At 59.5% G+C, this 20815-nt stretch overlaps 1 protein-coding gene across 3 annotated transcripts in view; it reads left to right on the top strand.

Moving 5' to 3' along the window:
- The first annotated feature begins 1201 nt into the window (after positions 1-1201).
- Positions 1202-20815, top strand: part of RBFOX3 (RNA binding fox-1 homolog 3) — a 397113-nt gene continuing 377499 nt past the window's right edge. For 2 of the 3 annotated variants that reach the window (XM_032320543.1, XM_032320549.1), the window contains exon 1: positions 1203-1560. The gene's annotated coding sequence lies outside the window, so the exon portion shown is untranslated. Of the gene's footprint in view, positions 1561-20815 lie in introns of all 3 variants that reach the window. The other variant, XM_032320550.1, reaches the window with a different exon arrangement.

The raw sequence follows: 20815 nt of genomic DNA, 5'->3' as shown, positions 1-20815 counted from the left end.
CCCTCGACTGCCTCTGAGTCTTCCAGGCCCCTAACAAACCCCGGATTCCATGACATGCTTTTTGCCTCACACAGAAAAGCAGGACAGTCAGGTACAAGGAGGAGTCCTTCGGTTCCAGAAGCATCATCCAGAAGGCAAAAGCAACCTGGGATGGGCTTTTCATTTGTTTTTAGATTGAGAACGTCTTTGAGGTTACAGCTCCCCCCACCCCCCCGTGGCGTTCTGGGCATAGCATCTGTTTTTTGCTCAGAAAGAGAAGCAAGGCCCTGCCCAGTCCTGTGGTTCGGTGTGAGACAGCCCAGGTCCTCCTGCCTGCCTTTGGTGCTGACCTTCCTACCCTCCGTGGGTCCCATGCTGCCAGCCCACAGGGTCCCCACTCCCCTGGCCCTTAGCTTTGGCTTTCCTCCTCTGCTCCCAGCCCCGCCACCAGAGCTGCTTCTGCCAGGCTGGGGGAGGCTGGAGTAGTAGGAGCAGGGACAACCTGCTCTCACAATTTTAGGCAGATCCTAAGCGGACCTCCCACAGTGACAGCCCACATGTCCAGCAGGGCAGGGGTGTTTGCATTGGTGTGGTTGGCCAGTCTGGACAGGCCCCAGCGGTGATCCTGTGTGGTCCCTTCACTCCCCATCCAGAGGAAGGCAAGGCGCTGAATTCCAGGCCTTAGTGGGGGTCTGTGGGCAAAGTGGAAGGGGAGGCAAGGCAGTGCAGGCCAGTGGCAGAGAAAGGGGGGGGCATTCACTCTCGCTGCCGAGTTCCATTTCTGGGGCACCCCAATGTTGTCCTTTCTGGGCCAAGGCCAGGGAGGTGGGAGGTCAGGGGTCCTCACAGGAGAAGCTGTCCCCCACGATCTCAGGAGGGAGAGAGGGAGAGGCGGGGCTAGGGCTGGAGGGCGGTGCTCACGGGACCGGGCAGCTTCGGGCTCTGGGGACCCCTGTGCCTCGCCCACTTCTCCCTTGCCCGGGCTCCGCGGGTCTGGCACTGCGGGCCGCCGGGGTGCGTGGGGCCTGTCCGCCCCGCCGCTGTCCCCGGCCGCGCGGCCTCGGGAGCCCCCTCCCTCGCGGCGCGCTGCGCGCTCCGCGCTCCGCCCGAGCCGCCGCCGCCGCCGCGTGCTCCCGCTGTCTGCTCGCTCCAGCCGAGCGAGCCGGAGGAACCGGGGAGAGGGAGAAAGCGAAAGGGGGAGGAGAGAGAGGCGAGAGGGAGAGAGAGGAGGGAGGGGGGAGAGCGAGCGAGCGAGCGAGGGAGAGAGAGGAGGCGGTGGCGAGGGAAGAGCGAGTGCGGAGCGCCGAGCGGGGCTGCTCCTGAGCCAGCGGAGCCTTCTCGGATAGCCGCCCCGGCCCCCTGCCCGGGCCCGGCCCCAGCCGCTTGCGTGGTCGGAGGAGACGCGGCCGCCGCCGCCGCCGCCGCCACCACCGCCCGAGCCCGGCCCCGCACCGCACGCCCCTCGCCGCTGGCCAGCTGGTGCCCGCGCGGCCCCGGGACGCCGCTGCCCGCTCGGGGCCGGGATGCAGCCGGGGCATGGCCGCCGGGCCCCCGTCACCTGCCGCGGGGAGCGCTGAGCCCGTGAGTAGCCCGACCCTCGCCGCCCGCGCATTGCCCTGCGGCGGTCATTACCTTCGCGTTGCACGAACTGGGGGCCGTGGGGCGGGGGTGGCGCGGCCCGGGGAGGGGCGCTCGAGACCCCACAGAGGGAGGCGGGGCTGCACCGTGCGGCTGGGGACCATCCCGAGGGCGCTTGGGGTGGGGTGGCGCCCTCGGGGTCAGGGGTCTCTGTGCGGGGTCTTGGCTCCCCGGGTCCCTCCTGGGCTGGGGTCGCGACACGTGGCCCAGCCGGAGGCTGGAGGGACGGTTTTGTGAATGGGAAGGCCCCGGGGTCGGACTCCATGGAGACACAGGGGAGTCCCGCGCGCTGTGTGGCGGCAGTGGTGGCGGTGGCGGCGGCGGCGGCGGCACAATGCCCGCGCGGGGAACTCCCGAGCGGGGGGGAGGCCGAGGCGCACGGAGATCCCGGCCCGGCGGGGTGCCTCTGGGGAGGCTGCCGGAGACCGTGCGGGGAGCAGGGGTTAGCCACCCTGCGGGGTGCAGTGCGCCTCTCTCCCAGCACCCAGGCCCCGAGAGCCCTGCCCGAGTCCTGGGGGAGGAGGCTTCGCCGGAGGAGTTGAGGACCCAAAGGAGTTGTGCGGAGGAAGGGGGTCTCACGGCTCCTAAGAGCAGCCGGGCCTCAGCGCCGCGCTTCGCGAGGGTAGGCAGCGTGGGCGGGGGTGGGGGGGGTAGTGACAAGCAGCGCGCAGGGCCCTCCAGGGGGCGGGTTGGGGGCGCTCCCAGCAGTGTCTCCAGCTCCAGCGGAGCGGATTCTCTCCAGCCTGGGTCGTCCCCAGGCGCCAGCGCTGCCCGGCTGGGGAAGCTGGAGCAGGAGGACCGGGCACAACCCTGGCCCAAACTTTCCGCCCCCGCGGCCCGGGGTGCAGTGACTCTCATCCCCTCGGGAGGGCTGTCTCTCTGCGGTTGCGGCTGGAGGCCCGAGGTCACATTCTCCCCCTGCGCAGAGTCTCCCCCCGGGTGCCTCACCGCATGCCCTCGCTGCTGGGAGCCTCACCCTGTCCAGGCGAGGGGGAGGGAGTTGCACCTGGTCGCTGGGACCCGGTCCCATCCAGAGCGGCTCCAGGATCCAGAGTCTCATGTGGGGTGGGGGGTGTTGTTGGGAGTCCGGACTCCTGCCCCTCACCAGCGGGTTAGGGGTTCTGCAGGGTGGGGAGAAGCTTCTCCATATTAGCTTTCCAGCTTTTCCGAGGGACTAGGTTTATTTTTTAATGGTCACTTTTGAAAAGGACTCCCGCTGGGCTGCTTTTCCTGTCGTGCAAGAAACACCTGGCGGGGGAGGAGCGGGTCTGAGGGCTGCATCCCCCAGGCCAGCCCCCCTCCCCCTGCTAGGGGTGAAGTGAAGTTGGAGCTCCCTACATGCTGGGTCGCTGTGTTCTTGCTGAAATACCCTCCACGCTCAGGGATGCCCTGGGCACGCACCCGGGGGACCAGGACACTCAGCACGGAGCAGGTCCCAGGGTAGTGGAGTTAGGTTGCCTGTAATGAGGTCTTTCAGTTGGAAGGCAGCTTTGGTTTTACTGGTCTGCAAAAAATAAATACATAAATAAATAAAAAATAAAAAAGTATAAACATCACAGCAGAACCTGCTCATTAAGTGTGCATAGTGGATTTGGGCGGATGTCTTAATTAGGCTGCGTTGTTAACGGGGATATTACACTAATTAAAACCAGACCCTCTAGGTGAGCACAAATTGTGGAGGGAGAGGGAGAAAAGTTGCAGTGGGAGCCGCACCCGAAGAACAGGATGAGCGCAGGTGGGGCGTGCTCCCTGTGGGGGCTCCTTGGGACAGTGTCGGGGGAGGGGGCTTCAGCGCACCCCCTCCCTTCCTAGGGCTGAGGACAGAGGCTGCCACCCCTATCCCTCCCCAGGGACTGGAGGTCTCCGGGGCGACTCACTGCCACCTCACACTCCTGCAAGCAATGGTTAACCCCTTGTTCCCCTGCCGGGAGTTTCAGGGAGGGGAATGGTGTGGGTGAGGTGGGAAACCCTGGGGGTTTTGGAGCAGAGGCAGGGTGACATGGGTGCACCAGGCCAGCCAGTCTGGGCCTGGCGAGGCAGCTGTGTGCAAGGGGGACGGTCTGCCAGTGGCGTATAGGCTGTTTGCCTCGGAGCCGCTCGGGTTTTCTGGCATGAGGTGCCCATTTCCAACAATGGTTCCCTCCCCCATAAAAAGAGGACCTAAATGATTTATCTGATCCACCCCCCCCCCCCCAGGGGCCTGGGGCTTAGAGAGACCTCCCTGTCCATTTCCCCCAGGGCCTTGGGTCTTCTCAGGCTTCTGGGAGGAGCTGGGAATTCAGGGAGTCGTCTTCCTTCTCCCCACCCCCCCAAGGCCTGGCCTCTCTGGCTGCGTCAGGCCTTCCTTGTGAATGCCCCTTGCCCAGTGCCCTCTGACAGGAGCAGAAGCAAAGCTGGATGTATTCACTGCCCTCTGCAGGGGCCAGAGGCTGGGCCGGAGGGAAGGCAGAGGTCTGGGCTGCCGCCTGCCACCTAGGAAGCCCCAGTCCTGCAGCCCAGCGGCAGCACCAAGGACAGGGCCAGGGGCCGGCCGCCCGCCCTCCCGCCTCTGACATTGTACTGGGCTGCTGGGGGCCACTGGGGGCGCTGCTGGCGCCGCCTGCTAAGGGGCTGGGGAGGGCTCCCGAGGTACACGCAGAGCTAGGGGAGCTCAGGGCCAGTGAGAGGCAGATTTCGGAAGGAGGCAGGTGGGATGAGTCCTGGGTGCCCTTCCAGAGGGGTCTTCTGTGGTGTTCCTGCCGCTTACTCAACCTTGTACGTTGCCAGTGGCTTGTGGGAGAAATGGAGAGAAATTATGGAGCTCTTTGATATCTGGGGATGCACGAGTCATGCAAGGCGGCGGCCAGAAAAAATGCTCTCCCCATTGTGGATCCTTGCCAGCCTGGTGTAGCTCAGGCCCGTCTCTACCTTGCAGACTTCTTCCCAGCGGTCTCTTCAGCCATCGCAGAGGCTCCTTCATTCTGTGATGTGTACAAGTTGGAGGCGCCTTGCTCTTACAGGCAGGGAACGGGGCTGGTTTATCCCCGCCTCCTCCCGGCACGCACACTGTTTGGTGCGTGCCTGTGGAATCAGCAGTGCAGGAATGGACAAGGGAAGGGGGCTCCTGTCCCGCCCAGAAGTGTCCGGGCGGTGTGGGGAGGGGCCTTATATAGGGCGTGGAGTTGCCGCTCCGGGCGCGACGGCGCCATGCGGCCACCTCCACAAGGGAATGGTGTTTCCCAGGGCCGCAGTGTGGGCCTCCCCTCCTCGAGGCCTTCCTCCAGCCCGGCTGTCTGTGTGTCCGCAGTCTGTGGCCACTTGTCTCTCTCTGCTGATTTATGGCCGCGCTCCTCCTCTCGACTCTGTTGTAAAGACAAATGGAACCTGACCCGCAGCTGGCATTTGGTGAGGAATTTTTTATTTTCAAACAAGTGAAGGGGGAAAACCATCTTGAAACTTACCCCCTTGAACAGAGATGCTCCTTCTTGGGCACCTGCCTTTCCCCAAGTCCCCGCCCGCAGCAGGCCTTCACTTCGCACAACGGACGGCCTTTAGGAACACGTCCCATTTGCACCTACATCTTTCTGATGAGCTGCAGTGTCTCCCCACGAGCTTTTATAGAAGCAGCACGTTATTTTCACAGGTTCATGAAACATTCAGGCAACCGAAACATCTTATTTTCTGCCGCCCCTCTGAAGTAGGTTTCTCTCTGAACCATCACTGTCTCTTTTATTTATAACATTCTGGTTCCATCTCCCCCACTTCTCACTGTCTGTCTGTCTGTCCCCCCCCCCCCCCCCCCCCCGTACTCTCTGGGTGGTGCAGGCACTTTGTATGTGACTTTCTCCTTGCATTGCCTGTGAGAGTTGAGGACAGCTTTCAATTAGCAGTTGGATGGTGGTAATAATTGAGTACACAGTGGGTTCTGTTCTTCGTGGGGGGCCCTGCAGATGGAAGGATGAGCGTCCTCACTTGAACACCTGGAGATGAGGACTGATCTGGTGTCTAGAATAGGGGTTTTAGCATCAGTCCTCTAAGTAAATTACTTCGCTGTAGCCGTTTCTCCAGGGCCACCAGATCATGCCTTAGGAAGGTGACTTGAGATAATAAAGCACATAAATCCGTTACTTTATTTGAAAGTGTTTCCTTTAATGGGGAGTCGGGGAAGCTCACAGTATATAGACTGCATTTGGGAAAGTGTTGTCAGTTTGGGTGGAGCCAAACCGAATGTCCCAGGAGGGCTCAGGGCCTGGGAAAGATTGTCAGCTGTCTTTTAAATCGGGATCCTAACGACGTGCTCAGCTGTGTGCTACGGCCGTCTGGCCTTGAACCTAGTCTCCACTCTCCCTGTGCAGCTCAGGGCTGGCTCCTGCTGGCTCCGCGTGGGAGGTGGGTTGTAATTTGCTGGCATCAATGTCATGTTGTGGGTTGGGGTCTTCAGAGTCTGTAGTGTTCTCTGAGGATCAAGAGCAAAGCAGTTCTCCTGCCAAAAAACCAAACCAAACCAAACCAAAACAAAAAAAAACCAACAAAAAACGTTTAACATCTAAAGCCAGAGAGTCTCAGCAGAAGACAAGGAGGGAGGGTATGTGTTTTTAGCAGACCTTCGTGGACTTACTGCTACGGTTAGTGGCTGTACTGAGATCTTCCTCCCAAGGTTCTAGAAGAGCAGGGGCACAGGCGAAGCAATGGCACCGGACCTGGCTGCACCAGGCTGCTCCTGAGAGAACCACTCCTGGTCGTCGGCGCCGTGTGCGCAGGTGTCTGCCAGGTGTCTCCCGCACGCTGCGGGGAGCGAGCCAACCCTTCTGGTCTGGCGTAGCTCTGGACAGTGACTGGGAACCAGGAGGAGAGGCAGGTGCTCAGGTGTGTCTCTATTAGCCCTTTCACTTGCAGGTGAGTGAACTGCCTGGGGACAGATACCTCCTACCAGCCAGACTCTGCAGTTACATCAGGTTCCTTCTGGGGACTTGGACACGATCATAGCTTGTATCTTTTGTGCGTAAGAGAGGAGAATACATGTGCCTTTATTTTTCTGGGACACCTTGGCTTCACAAGGTGAAACCGAGAAGAATCCTCCTTTCACCAAAACGACTAAGCAAGAAGTAATACAGCCCCCTCCAAAAGATCGTTCTCGCGGGGCCGCCAGTACAGTTGTGTGGGCAGTGTACTGCACAAGCCTGGGGCACATGTGGACCCCTGCCTGTGAATAGTGGAACACTGCAGGCCAGCTCATCAGTCTCCTTGTCTGTGACACCAAATGAGACTGAGGGATGATGATGACAGGAAAGGTGTCCCTCTGGGGCCGGGGCCCTTCCCCTATCCCCCTGCAATTTGTGTCTTTGGGCCCTGGGTGATTCCTGGGCTGGGTGTCTTGTCTCAGGATCGTTTCCTTGTAGGCCAGGGCAACGAGAGCGCAGAGAAGCACGTGTTCTCAGCACCGAAGCCTCGGCGTGTGAAGGTGGGACCCTCTGAAGGCCGAGGGACGTTGTGTTTACTTGTGTTGGAAAGAGGGATGGGTCACCGGAGGAGTGAATGCCCAGGTGCACTTGGAAGTAATTTCTTGCTAACGAATAGTTTGAAAATCCTTACTGAATATAAACCAGAGTTCTCACTACTGGATTAAATAGAAAATAACTGACACCTTGTGGAACTTTTCTTCTAAGCGTTGGGTGCAGGGTGATGCTCCCAGGTCTGTACAGAGGACCTGCCGGGCACCTTAAAACCCAAGCTTGTGCTGCTGACTTCTCCCCCACCCCATATTTTTTTCTTTCCTGCTGGCAGTAGCAAGAGGGGTTCAGCAGGAGGTGTGAAGATGGTTTTCCAGTGGTTCACATGGGCCGGCCACACACACAGTGTGTTCCTGTGCCCTGTTACGGCGGGACCCAAGGAGAAAAAGGCAAATCAGGAAGGTTTGTGTTCTGGCTCCTGTCCGCCACCAGCTCTTGCTGATTCAGCCTCACAGCCTTGCCTCTCCCTGGGGGTCCTTATTAGTCTCAGGGGAGTCCCTGAGACTGTGTGGCACTGGTGTCCCTCCCGCAGGCTGATGGTGTAAGAGCCACCCTTCACCCCTGGGACACACAGTATCGATGCACATTGAAATTCTACGCAACTTCTGAACAAAGCGGTAGGTTCTTTACCTTGCTGGAGACTTCAGGGCCGCTGAGGCAGCAGCACTGCTGGTCAGTGCACAGAGGAGGCAAGCGCCTGCCCATGCTGGGGTTGCGGCGGGGGAGCTGACCACAGCGTGCTATGGGGAGGGAATGCAGACGTGTCCACCTGTGATTGGGGCGAGCTCACAAACCTCTTTCCTCAGCTGGGCAGTGGGGAGGCCGCGGCCATCAAGGGGCTGGCACTTAGTAGGCACACAGTGGCTGGTCGAGAGGGTGGGCCTTTTCTGGGGCCACCTGCCTGCCAGGGGAATGAGCATCTCGTCTGAGTTAAGGACACAGCCTCTGCTCTGTCTCCTGTGGCCACAAGGGGATGATGTCGTTTCCAGATGGGTCCAGGTGGCCAGATGGAAGTGGCTCTGGTGTCTCTTTGTAGCAGTTCTTACTTGGATGGCCAGGAGGCACCCTCAGGCGCAGCCTGGCGGCTCATGCTCTCAGGGACAGGCCAGGCAGAGGGACGTGAGTCAGGTCCTGTCCATGGGGCTGTGAACCCAGGGGTCACTGGGAGAGCAGAAGACTCTTGCCTGCTCATGCCGTATTGCCTCAATGGGCCACCTCTCCCTTCTCATGCTTCTGTTTCCTGGGGGTGGGGGGCGTGGTGCGGGACGAGCTCAAGAACCAGAGTTGGGGGGTGCTGCAGCTGGTCTCTCTGCTTTTGCTGAAGCAGCCTTGGGTTCTAAGGTTTGGGGGCCCTTGGTCACTGCCAGCTGGTTTTTCCACGAGTGGGGGAGAGCGAAGAAGCATCTTGACCCTGCCCCCCCCACCACCCTTCCCAGATTCCCGTGAACCTGTGGATCACCCCCAAAACACACAGTCTCATGCAGAGAGATTCTGTGCCACCTCTGCCTTCAGTGCAGGGATAAGTGACAAACCAAAACATGGTCTGGCAAAAACCATTAGCTGTAAACATATAGTGTGTGTGTGTCTTTCTGGAACATTGACTCTTCCTCATTGAAGGGACCACAGTGGTGCCGTTAGGCATACCTGGGACCCCCACTGCAGGGACAGGTGAGGTGGAACCAGGGCCCAAGGGGCTGCTTTTCCAGGCTCCCTGTAGGCCGGGGATCGGGCTGTGGTTCACCAGCCTCCCTGCCGCACTCCCCGAGCTGCTGGTAATGGGCTTCATAGCGCCCCTGCCCGCCTCGTAGGGGTGCCACCTGCGGGTACATGAGTCAAGTGTTCTGGACTCTTAGCAGAAAAGAGGTGAGCTGGGGAAATCCAGTGTGAGACCTGTTATCTTCAAGGGTGTAGTGTTATAAGCAGCGTTCGTGAATAGCTCACGCCACGTCAAGAGTTAGGCTGCGAGGCTGCCTGCTGGCCAGAGGGGGTTGACGGAAGCTGGGTGATGGCCTTTGATTGCGGGGGACCCCGTTCCCCTTGTCCTCACCTCGGAAGCCCTTTTAGGGTCTGGGACTGCCTTCCAGCATGATGGCCAGCGAGCACATTCCGCACGCCGTGCCTGGGGTCTCTCTGCAAGCGTGCCCCGGAGCTGGAAGATGCGTGTGGGACCCCTCCTGTTGCTGGTGACACTGCGGCGGCAAGCATTTGCTTTCCTGATGTGTCTTTGGTAAATGCATGAGTGCCCTCCACTGTAGGTTGAAATCTCATCTTAAGAGTAGACGTGTCTGCACAGAGCAGATGCGTAAAACTGGAACCAGGTCGTGGGTAGTGGTGTCTGCGTTTCCGTGTCGGAAATGTGGCCTGCGGTCTCTGACCCCACCCCGGCCCCCAGTCACCACGTTGTTCTTCTTGGCTCTGTGTCACCAGAGACCAAGTAAGGAAGAGCCTCCCCCTGCCACCGTCGTAGGCACGGTAATATGTTTTGTTCAGATCCGAAGAAGAAAACTCACAAGACCAGACTTGGAAAATTTTGGCCCCCGAGGGTAATTTTTCAGAAAGTAATGAGCGCTAGAAATGAGGGCTGTAAAGGAAGTCTTTAGGTAATAATCATGACTGTGATGTGCAGTGTCTCGGAATGCATTAATAACACACCAACATCACAGAAAAATTAAGTCTGCTGGAAGAGGAAGGAGACATGCTTTGGGGCCTGAGGCCGGGCCTTCCTGTAGCCGCCTCACGTCCGGGGCTCCGTACCTGTGGCCTGTCCCCATCTCTTCTCCGGAGGCCCCCGTCCCCGGCTGCCGTTCAGTTGCACACAATGTGGGTGGGAGGGAGAAATAGGATTTCCTTCCCAGGGGGCTCCTTCCGGGGCTGTGCTGTTTTCCAGCTAGGCGAGGACGGCTGAGCCTTCCCCAGGGTCTGGCCCCACGTGACTGGAGTCAGGCCGCTCCAGAGCTGGGGCCTGAGGGCGTGGCCCTGGGCACCCCCGCCCCCACATGGTCCCTCCAGGCTGCAGTGGTGAGTCCTCTGCAGTGTCCCGCCCCCATTAGCAGCCAGAGCATGCGGCCCACGTGCTCTCCTGCCCTTCCCACTCTCCCCTGCCCCGACCCCATAGCCTCTTTCTCTTTCTCCTGCTCCCCCCCCCCCAAAGCGGGCAGACCTCTCCAGCGGGATGCAGGTGAGGTGCTGGCAATGGCAGGTCAAGCAGCACTGAGCTCAGAGCAGCTGCGAAGAAAGATTTACGGTTCCTTCCTGCCCTGCTGGATGGACAATTAAAGCCCCGCACGGCTGGAGGAGAGCGGTGTCGTTCAGAGTCAGGACGGTCAGAATAAATCCGTCACCCTCACTTAGAGGCTGAGCCGGACTGCTTCCCGGGGCCTTTCCGGCGGGAGCCCCTCACTCGTAGGTCTGAAGGCTCCAGGATGGAGTGTTGAAGGAGCTGATGGATCCTGAGTGCCGAAGGAGTTGGGGCCCGAAGGCACCAGGGGTCTACTCGCAGGTGGGGGACATGCTGTCAGCCTTCGGGGCAAATTCTGGATGACGCGTTTGCAGGGTGTTTGTCTCAGCACCTGGCACCCGTGAGAGCCGCAGACGAGAATGCTCGTGGGTCCGAAGAGTGGACCCCAATCCGACAGTGGAGTGTATGTGCACACGCATGTGTGTGCGGGTACAGGTGCACGCCGACCCACGTGCGTGTATGGGTGTGAGTGCAGGTGTGTGCATGCCGGCACACGCGTGTATGTGTGTGTGGATGCGGGTGTGTGCATGCCGGCACACGCGTGTATGTGTGTGTGGATGCGGGTGTGTGCATGCCGGCACATGCGTGTATGTGTGTGTGGATGCATGTACACACAAGCACACACACATGTGGGTGCTCACCTTTTGGGCACCGGCGGGTCCCCCCGTGTCTTTCCACCCACGCGGGCCCTGGCCAGGCTGCCAGGACCGGGTGTCCGCGCACCGGCCAGCCCCGCGGCCGTCCTTCTTCCTGTGTTCCGTGTCTCGTCTCAGTGCCTTCAAGACTCTGGCCATTTCCTCAAGGAAACTTCGTCTGTGTGGAAGCGAGGTGCCGAGGGTGGCTTGGCCCTCCTACTGGCTAATTGGTGACCCGATCCTGCGTGGGAGTCCTGTCATTCCTAGAAACGCTCGTTACTTCCTGCTTCTCCCCACCTCCCCGCCCGCCCCCTCCCACCTCCCCACTGGGGTCTGAGCTCCACGACGGTGCTGGAGCGGTCCACGTGCGGCGTGGGCTGTGGCATTAGTGGGTGTCGAGCCAGCCAGCACGCCAGGCCTTTCATGAACTTGGATACTACAATTATGTGTGCAGAAATGCTGAAAGGGCCATTTAGGATTTTTCTGCCTTTAAAAAATAATTCTTTTCTTCACAGCCTTGTGCCCGGCCCGTTGGCACCACAGCTGTGACGGAGCCTCACAGTGGCCGCCAAGCGCTCCAGCACACCCATCTTCCGTGTGTAATAAATGACATGCAAACTGCCACCAGCGCCGTGGCTGGTGCTCCCCCATTGTCTGCTCCGAGGTGCTCTGCACACAATCAAGGCAGTGTGTCTGGTGGGGTGCACTGCCCCCTGCTGTGACTTACCGTGCTGGCCCAGCCACGAGAGTGGGCCACTGGACTGGGCAGTGTGCTTGGGTGTGTGCACACCCCATCCGCACATGAGAGTGTCCCTTGGTATGGAGAACCTGCTTTGCTTCATGGGGAAGGACCGGTGCCCAGGGCAGGGCTCCCAGCTAGGCATTTCTGAGCATGGGCGGGATGGGGTTTTGTGGGGGAATGGAGATCACGCACAGGCATTCTTGCCGTCTGAGCATGTGTGTGCGTGTGCATGTGCGTGTGTGGGTGATTGTGCGCGGGGACCGGGCTGTGGCAGGGGATCTCCCCACTTTGGGAGATGTGGGGGGGGGGTCCTGGAACCCGACAGGGACCCCAGGGAGCGGGGTTGCTGGTCTCCAGACTCCTGGGGAAGGGGCAGGTGCTGAGCGGGGTGCCGGGACGCACATGGGAGGCGCGCTGGCTCAAGGTCACCCCGTGGAGAGCACCCCGCCCCGAGGACAGAACCCAGACTTGTGACAGTGGTGCTCAGACGTGACACGTGCTTCCCCCTCAGAAGGTAATTAAACGTCTGGAGGCAGCTGCTGCCTTGGACGCTTACCCAAAACACTCAGAAAAGTGTTATTCAGGGACCTTGTTATCTTAAAAAAGAAGAAGAGAACCCAGCCCACCCAAGCACCAAATAACAACCAACAACTCACAAACTTATTATTTTTTTTAACTTCCCCGGAGTTGCCATGGTTACCGGCATGCGTGGCTCCCGGGTCTCTAAGTAGATCGGCTGGGAGGAGGCAGGAAACCTCTGGGCTGGGCCTCCACGGTGTGTTCCCCCATCTGAAGAGCCTGTTGGTGCCCCAGTACGCAGGGAAGGGGCTGGGATACTACGAAGATTTTCCAAGACCACAGAATGTGATATTCTGATGCAGTGCTTCTGAGCTGCCGGAGACAGAGTCTGTCTCCCACGCTAAAATAATTATAGCTAGGAGAGCAGAGAATACATCATTCCAGGTCCTTCACAGCGAGGAGTGTGTGTGCGTGTGTGCGTGCTTCAGCCCCGGCATGGGCTCTGGCTCCTTCGGGGAGCACACACGTGTGCCTGGCCGTGTGTGGAAGGGCAGCCACGGCCCCAGGCACCTGGCTCCTGTGGCCCGCCTAGCACACGCCCAGACCGTGCCTTCGGATGGTGAATTTCGGCAGGGGATTTTTTTGGAGGACCAGTGGGGAAGGTGGGAAAGGGTGGGTCAGGGTGGGAGAAAGAAGCCGGGCCCAGATTCCTTCTGGCCGGACTCAGGTCTACCCCTGCGAGAACGGGGCTCTCTCCGCGGGCAGAGGCACCATTCTGCCTTCTGCCGGCTCAGCCCGTGTGTCCAGAACACTAAACAAAAAGGGAAGGGGCCGGGCTGGGGGTGAGCTGTGTGTCCTGCTGCCGTGCACTTTGGGGTCTGGATGCTTTTCTTCCTTGGGATGGACAGAATGGCCAGCTGCTGCGTGACGGGGGGCCCTGAGGCCCCGGCAACTTGTGGGGCATCTGCTTCCTGCTGGCGTGTCTCCCACAAGCACGGGAGGCAGCGGGGTGGTGTGGGGGCACTCAGTAGGCGGTAGTGGATGTAGGCAGTGAATTCTGGGTGTTGGGGGACATGGTGACAGATGAGGGCCCTGATGCCGGACTGCGTGGCTCAGGGTCAGCCCTGAGGACCTCAGAGGGCTCATTTTCGGCTGGGTCTCTCGTTTCCTTCCTTTCCACCCAGCAGAGAGCAGACGACGCCCTGTAACTGCACGGCAGGGCCACGCCTCTCTCCCCTTGCACTGCGGTCCTTGCTCATTCCAGCGGCAGCCTCAGCCCCTGGGGCATGGCTGGGCCGGTGTGGCCCCTCACAGAGGCTGGTTCCCCAGTTTGTGGCGGGCTCGCTTGTCCATGGACGAGATGCAGTCTGACTCCCGCGACGTTTTCTTGGCCAGTTCGTGAGCCCTGTTTTAAGGGGGCTGAGTGAGTCCAGGAGCCCTGGGGTCTCTTTGTGTAGTGCTTGTGTACACATGGCCGGAAGTGGGGCGTTGAGGCCGGCAGTGATCCCCATTTCTCCTGGAGAATCCTAGGAGCTGCTTGGCTGGTCAGGTAAATGGTGAAGGTGAGTGGGGAGCTTCTGGATCCTTCCACGAGCCTGGGGCAGAGCCATGTCTATGGCCATGTCCAGGGTGAGTGGGCCTCTGGAATGCTTGCACACTTTCAAACAGAAGACACCAAGAGCCATCCTCAGAGCCGTTGCCTGTGGCTCCCTCCGTCCCCGTCTTCATGGCACTTCTCTGGGAGTCGTAATTCGCACTGATGAAGAAGAATGAGAAATGACAGACCCCAGTAGGTGTTGGCACGTCTGTCTCCCACGTTAGGTCGTAAATGCTTCGAAGGCAGGGACCCTGTTTTCTGCAAATCGCATGGGACGGTTCTCTACTCACGGTAGGTTCTCAGTCAGTATTTGTGGGCTCTCTGACAGCTGGCTGGGGTGGCCCCGTGCCCCGTGAGCCCTGCATCCTGGTTGGGCCGGTTGGCAAGTGGTCCATGTGCATTTCTGCCTCCCGTTCTTTCTGGCGCTAACAGCCCTGTAGAGTCTCACTGGTGTGGGAGGGTGTGCAGGAGGCCTGGGCTGCCTCCTGGCTGTGCTGTGGGCACACCCTGTGCCCTGGGGCCAGTGCTGGGGGTGGGCATGGGGGTTGCTGCCAGAGGGCCCTGCTGATCTGTAGGAAAGCTACTGGGGTTCCCAGCCTGGAGAGGAAATGGGCCCTGTTCTGGCCCTGGGGTTGGCAGGGGTGAGGCAGTGCCCTAAGGGGTTGGTTGGGCTGTGCATCCAGCTTCCTTCTGCTTCAGCCGGCAATGAGCCTTGGCCTGTGTTCTGCAGGCTCCCCAGAACCAGGGTCGGCTGCCAAAGAGAGCAGAATGCCTCTAGGAGTGGGGGTCTCAGATATGCCTTCGAGCTGCCCCTCTTTGCTGGGCTTGGAGTAAGGAGTAGGTGTAGGGGAGGGGAAATTCCTAGGAAGGTGCTGGACTGTTCTAGAAGATGGCAGGCTCTTCCGGAAGGCGGCCCGAGACTCCTCTAGGTGTGTGACCCCGGGGCTGGCCGTGTCCTTTGGAGGGCAGTGCCGTCATCCACAGGGGCATCGGCTCGTGATTACTGATGCTGATGGAAAACAGAAGTGACACGGATAGTTCAAGATGGCAGAGGAATCAATATTATTTATATTTAGCTTGTGAATATGCTGCATATTTCTCTGCTGGCAGATTGGTCTTCACAATTATATTTTGTGGAATCCAAGAATCTGCTGTCTGCGGGCCAAGGGCTGCCACCTTGCTCCCCCAGGAGGGTTGTTGGAGCACACGAGGACCCCGTGTGACTTGGCAGCCGGCACGGAGGGATGTGCCAGCTCAGCCAGCCCAGTGCCACCCTCTCCCCGCAGCATGGTGGCCGTGCCACCTCTCCGAGACCGCCCACTGCTAAGAAAGCCCTGTGGAAGGCGATGGTCTGAGTAGACGGTGGGTTTTGTGCCTCTGCTTTAGACACGCGGGGACGGGTGCGTCCATCGTCTGTCATGACTGTGATGGTGAACAGTTCGTGTGACACCAGTGTGTGCACCTACCCTGTCCTCATCTTGTCCACTCTCTTGCTGGGTGACGGGCTGGGGGCTCCGGGGTGGGAGGCTCACTTAGGGCGGCAGCCCCAGTGTGGGTGGAGGGGCTGCTCTGGGAGCCCATGCGCCTGTGCCCTGGGCCGTGCGGAACATCCCGCACCATCCCGTGGGGCCCGGAAGGCCGCACCTCGGCCTGGGCACTGCTGCTCAAAGACCTTTGATTGCTAAGATGCCTCACATCAGACATGGTATCGATTTACATTTTATATTTAAACCATTGGCTGTGCTCCCACTGCCCTCCCAGAAGAGCACTGTGGGGTCACACGGGCTCAGGGACGGGAACGGGGGCCGAGAGGCTTCCCACTGCTCAGGGGTCCCATGGCCACAGGCCTGGGGTGGTCTTTGTTTGCTGTGCTTGTCTGGGGTCCTGGGGTGCCCCACAGGAGTGACCGGCTCCCCAAGTTGATGTGAGAGAGGACAGGACTCGGAGATGCACTGGTTGATGACAATGAAAAGAAGCTTCCAGAGAACCTCTTGGGATCTGGAGGCAATGGTCTGTTTCACTCCCTGTCCTTCAGTAGGATTCCACCCCCACCCCCCGACGGTGGCATGTAGAACCTTCTAGAAGTAAGGCCTTGTTCCTGGACGTACACCATCGGTCTCAGAAAGTCCCTCACGGGTTTTAGGAGCATTCTGGCACACCTCAGCCTTTCGCTCTTGGATTCCTTCCACTTCCAGCGTTGGGGCGAAAGGGCGCAGCCTCTCCCCTCTCTGGCACATAGTAGGTGCGTCATAAATACTGCTGTCCTTTTGTCCTGAGAACACAGCTGGAAATAAGCTTCGTGAGCCTCAGCTGCATCTCTTCCTCTGTAGCCCCAACCTTGAAACCTGCTCACTCAGGAGGAAGGAGGGGGGAGGCCAGGAGAAGGGACAGTTTGATGGAAGGGCTCCCAGGTGTCCAGACCCGCCCGGGCGCCTCTCCTCTGAGTGGGTTTGGTTTCTGTCCTGGAGCCTGCTGGTGCTCGTCTTCTGTTTCCTCTGCTGGCCCTCAGGACCGGAGCAGCCTGGCGAGAGAACGCGTGCTGGGCCAGAGCAGATGACCGGCTGTCCGGGGCGGAGCCTGGAGCCGTGCCTGGCGTGACCGGCAGGTCCCCTGGCCGCCCCTTCCTCCTCTTGTCATGTACAAATCAAGATGCAAAATGGGGACGCCCGCTGGTAGGAGATACAGTCGTACCATAGAGTTATCTGAAGCGGTCAGGCCACCCCGGTTCCCAGAAACGAGATTATTTTAGAATTCCATCAGATTAAGGGAGGATCCCTCTCCGGTTCTCTCCCTGCCCCTTCCTCCTTCTCCCCCTACCCTGCCCCCACGGCCGATGAAAGATTTTCTGGCAGTGTCAAGGAAATGTGACCTGGTTCTGTAATAAAGAGGAGGCTTATTAGAATTAAGGCCTAACAGCGTTAAAAAGCAATCTTTGCAAGATTGAGGCCACGGGGGAATTGTAAATTCTCAGCAAAGACCTCATTGAAGGATCGGAATAAAAACTTGACATGCATGTGCGGGCGGGCACACATGAAGGGATCCTCAAAAAAACAAAAGAAGCTTAGTTTAAAAAAAAGAGCAAAGCAGGAGGGGGAAGGAAGTGGGGGCAGCTGGGGAAAGATGGGGGGGGACTCTGCCCCTAGTCTGACGTGGGGATCTCCCGGGTAGCCCGAGGGGCCGGCGTCCCTCCTCTCTCTGCCAGGCTCCGTAGTTAGCTTCCCAGCTGGTTGTTGGCGCGGCTCAGCAGGCGGGGGTTTGTGGGCTGCTTGGGCCGGGTTGTGGGGGACGTGGGAGCAGGGGAGCAGGGCGGTGGGGTGTGCCTGGCTCCTGGGCAGGGAGGCAGGGAGGGTGGCGAACAGGGCCTTGGGATTAAGCCCAAAGTGATGTCGTCATTGAGGGGACCCTCCTGGACCTCCTGGACCTCCACCTCCAGGGTGCGTCTTCCTAGTGCTGTCGTCCTTTGGGACGGCAGTAACAGCGCACCGTGGACGGGGGCTTATGAACAGTGCACGTTGACTTCTCCCCGTCACTGGGAGTCCAGGATCACGGTGCCGGCAGACCCGGAGTCTGGTGAGGGCCTCCTAGTTCATAGATGGCTGTGTTCTCCCTGTGTCCTCACGTGGCGGAAGGGGCCGGGGGTTCTCTTGGGGATCCCTTTTTTAAGGGCACTAACCCCATCACGGGCTCCTCCTTCGTGACCTACTCACCTCCCCAAAGCCCCACCTCCTCACACTGTCACCATGAAGTTTGAGTTTCCACATAGGAATTTGGTGGTAGGGAGACATACATACTACCTGTTGGTCCTGCAGTGACCGGTCTCGCAGTGGGGTACTTAGCAAGCTGGCCCTCGGGACAGGCTGGGGGCCAGGGTGGGTGGAGGGCACACAGTCTCCTGGAAATAGACAGCCGTCTTGTTTTGGGCCTCTTGGGACCACCTCGGGAGAGCGTGTGCCTTGGAGACCTCTGGGCTCGGCTCTCACTGGCCATGGCTGCTCAGCTCCCCTGCATGGGATGTTCCTGCCTCAACCCCTGGGGCTTCTCTGCCCCCCATCAGCTCTGTCTGGAGGGAGAGGGGCTCGCTCGGGCGCTAACGGAGCAGCTGAGGTGGGGGGGACTTAATGCGGCCAGGCAGCCCTCCACCGTGGGGGACTGGCTGGGGGGAAATGCCACCCCCACCCCAGCCTCTCCACCGTCCCGGGATGGGCTGATGCACATGTTTCCCTGGTGGTCCGACGGATCTGGGTGGAGCCCCCACAGCCCACAGGACGAACGGTCATAAATACGTGCGCACCCCGTTCTTCTCTCCATCTCAGGCTCCTGCTCCGGCTGCCGGGATCACTCCCGAACCCCGTTCCCGCCTGTATGTCAGGGGCTCCGAGCTAATGCAGCGGCCCCACAGCACACCCGCTACTGCTGAGGCCCGAATTCAGGATCAGGACAGGGTGCGACGTGGACTTTCATCACTTGGGGCTGCCCCTGACACACAGTAGGCGCTCAGTGAACGTCTGTGGATGGATGAGCTTGGACACAGGTGTCCTTGCCTCTCGGATGGGTGGAGCCTGGCTGGAGGCTCTTCCTTTTGGTGCCAGGACTGGTCATGGGGATGATGGGGCTGGCATCCCTCCCCCCCGCCCCATCCCTAAGAATTCTAGAAGACAAAGTGTTGTGACCAGTACTCAGAGTTGGGAGAAAAACAGAGCCCCTGGAGCAGGTGGGCTCATTCCAGCCGGGACTCCCAAAGCCATGGCGCCTGGCTTCCCTGGCCCCATGGTGGACATTCCTCCATGGCCACCAGCCACCGGAACCCTGGGCAGGTGTCTTTTGAGTGCACCCCCCATGGCTGAACTTCATCCCCAGCCCTGGATCCTTGTCCTGGGACAGTGAAGTGGGGGGATGGGGTCAGCCAGGCCTGCGTGATGCCACTGTGTACTGAAAATTCACCTGGGACAGGGGACAGCTCCCTACTTCCAGGAGCCCAGCAGTACCTCTGGAAGTGGCATGTCTTCAGAAGCTGGCCAAGGCTTACACTGTGCCCCTGGGAGATGGGACCTCTGGGATTTCTAGCAAGTTGACTCCAGTCTTGAGCACCTCTGTTTGTAAGAGGGTCATTGGAGATTTCCGTGAGGTCTGGGGTGGGGTCTGTGCTAGTCCTGTTCTGTGACGTGGGTCACGTTGAGAACCTCTCAGGGCTGAGTGGATGTCCCCGTGTCTGCCATTCCCTTCTGGGGAGCAAGGGGCCATCTGGATGCCAGGGAATGGAGATGGGACATCCAGGAAAGACAGGTGCCAGGGGCTGTTATCTCTTTCAGTATGAGTGCTGCGTGCCCAAAGTGACTTTTGTCAGTATCTTTGACCTTCACCTTTCTCTCCCGGAGGAGCCGGCTCCATCCTCCTGGCTGGGTCAGGTGGCCCACCTTCAGCCAATGTTCTAGCCCCAAGGGCCACCAGCAAAGGCAGTTGCATTTCAGGCCATTACAAAAAATATCCGAGGGGGTTGGGAAGGAAGTAGCAGTCCCAAACTTGGCAACAAATTGATGGCAATTTTTGGAAGCTTATCTGTGTGAAGAACGCTCGGCAGGAATATTCATTTGCCTCTTAAACAAAGGGCAATTATGTGCAATCCTGTGCTTTTGTGGGCTTCCCAAGAAGGACTCACTGGAGTCTCCTTTACAGTCTGCTTGTGTGGCTGTCACCGCCCGGGCCTGTCACCTGGGTCCTTGTCCCAGTCAGGGATCAGAACAGTAAATGAGGGTGTGTGTGCTGGGGGCAGTGCAGGGGGAGAGGAACTAGATGGGGGGGACAGGTTGGGGCAAATGGAGGGGAAGAGAAAGCAGCCCCAGATGTAGGGGTTTCTTTCTGGGGGTCCCACAGCATGGGGACTGCTGTGCCCCCTACCCAGCTTTCGGGAAATGCACAGGGAGGGGACGCCCAGCTAGGGGTCAGAGGCGCTTTCCCTGTAACCCTCCTTCTCCCTTTCTTGTTTTGTTTTCAGTCTGAGGACTTCATTCTCCAAAAGCTGTCATTTTACATAAACCTCTCACCGAGGCACATCCATTCTCACTGCCAGAATCTCCGTGTCAGACACTGCTGCCCACCATGGAACTGACAGCCTTCCCCACCCAGTGCTGGGGCCTTAGGTCTGGAGAGGTAGACGCCTGCATGCCGGTGGGGTTATGCAGGGAGAGACTGAGCAGGGCGCCCTGTTGCCAGCAGCCCGTCGTATCCCCACTGCCTTCCTTGGGCCCCTTGTGGGGGATCCCTGGCTCTTCCCGCTGGCTCTTACGGCTGGCTGCTCGCATGGCCTCCCCAGGAAGAGCACTGGAGCCTGGGGAGAGGCAAGAATCGTGTCCCCAGAAAAAGTTGTGTCCTAACCCCTAGGACCTCAGAATGTGGCCTTCTTTGGAAATAGGGTCTTTATAAGGATAACGTTAAAATGAGGTCATTAGGGTGAGCCCTAATCCAGTATGACTCGTGTCATTATCAAAGGGAGACACCTGGACCAGACATGCATGCAGGGAAGCTGATGTGAGGGCACAGGACAGGAGGGCTGTGTCCGCTAGCCCAGGGGCATGGGGGGTCGCAGCACGCCAGGCTAGGAGAGGGGCCCGGGACGGCACCTCCCTCAGAGCCTCAGAGGGCACCAGTCCTGCCTGAGCTGCCAGCACGGGCCTGCTGCTCCAGACGGCGAGGGAGTAGACTCCTGGTGTCTTTAGCCCCATACTGCTGCTGCTTCGTTAGGGCTGCCCCAGGACCCTCACATAGCCAGCTTGGGAGCCACCAAGCTTAGGACGGGGTTTCAGGGCAGAGCCCTTGGCAGGCCCTTCACTTCTGGGGAAATGAACAGTGATGGTGGGAGTGGGGGTGGGGCAGAACCTGCAGATTCCTTCCTAATTCAGGGGACAGTTGATAAACCTATTATTTTCCTGACTGGCGAGGCCTGGTGCTTTTCACTGGGAGCAGCCTGAGGGTTCTACAGCA

Source organism: Mustela erminea, chromosome 18, assembly GCF_009829155.1.
Source record: "Mustela erminea isolate mMusErm1 chromosome 18, mMusErm1.Pri, whole genome shotgun sequence".
Taxonomy (NCBI): domain Eukaryota; kingdom Metazoa; phylum Chordata; class Mammalia; order Carnivora; family Mustelidae; genus Mustela; species Mustela erminea.
This window is presented reverse-complemented; position numbering and strand designations above follow the sequence as displayed.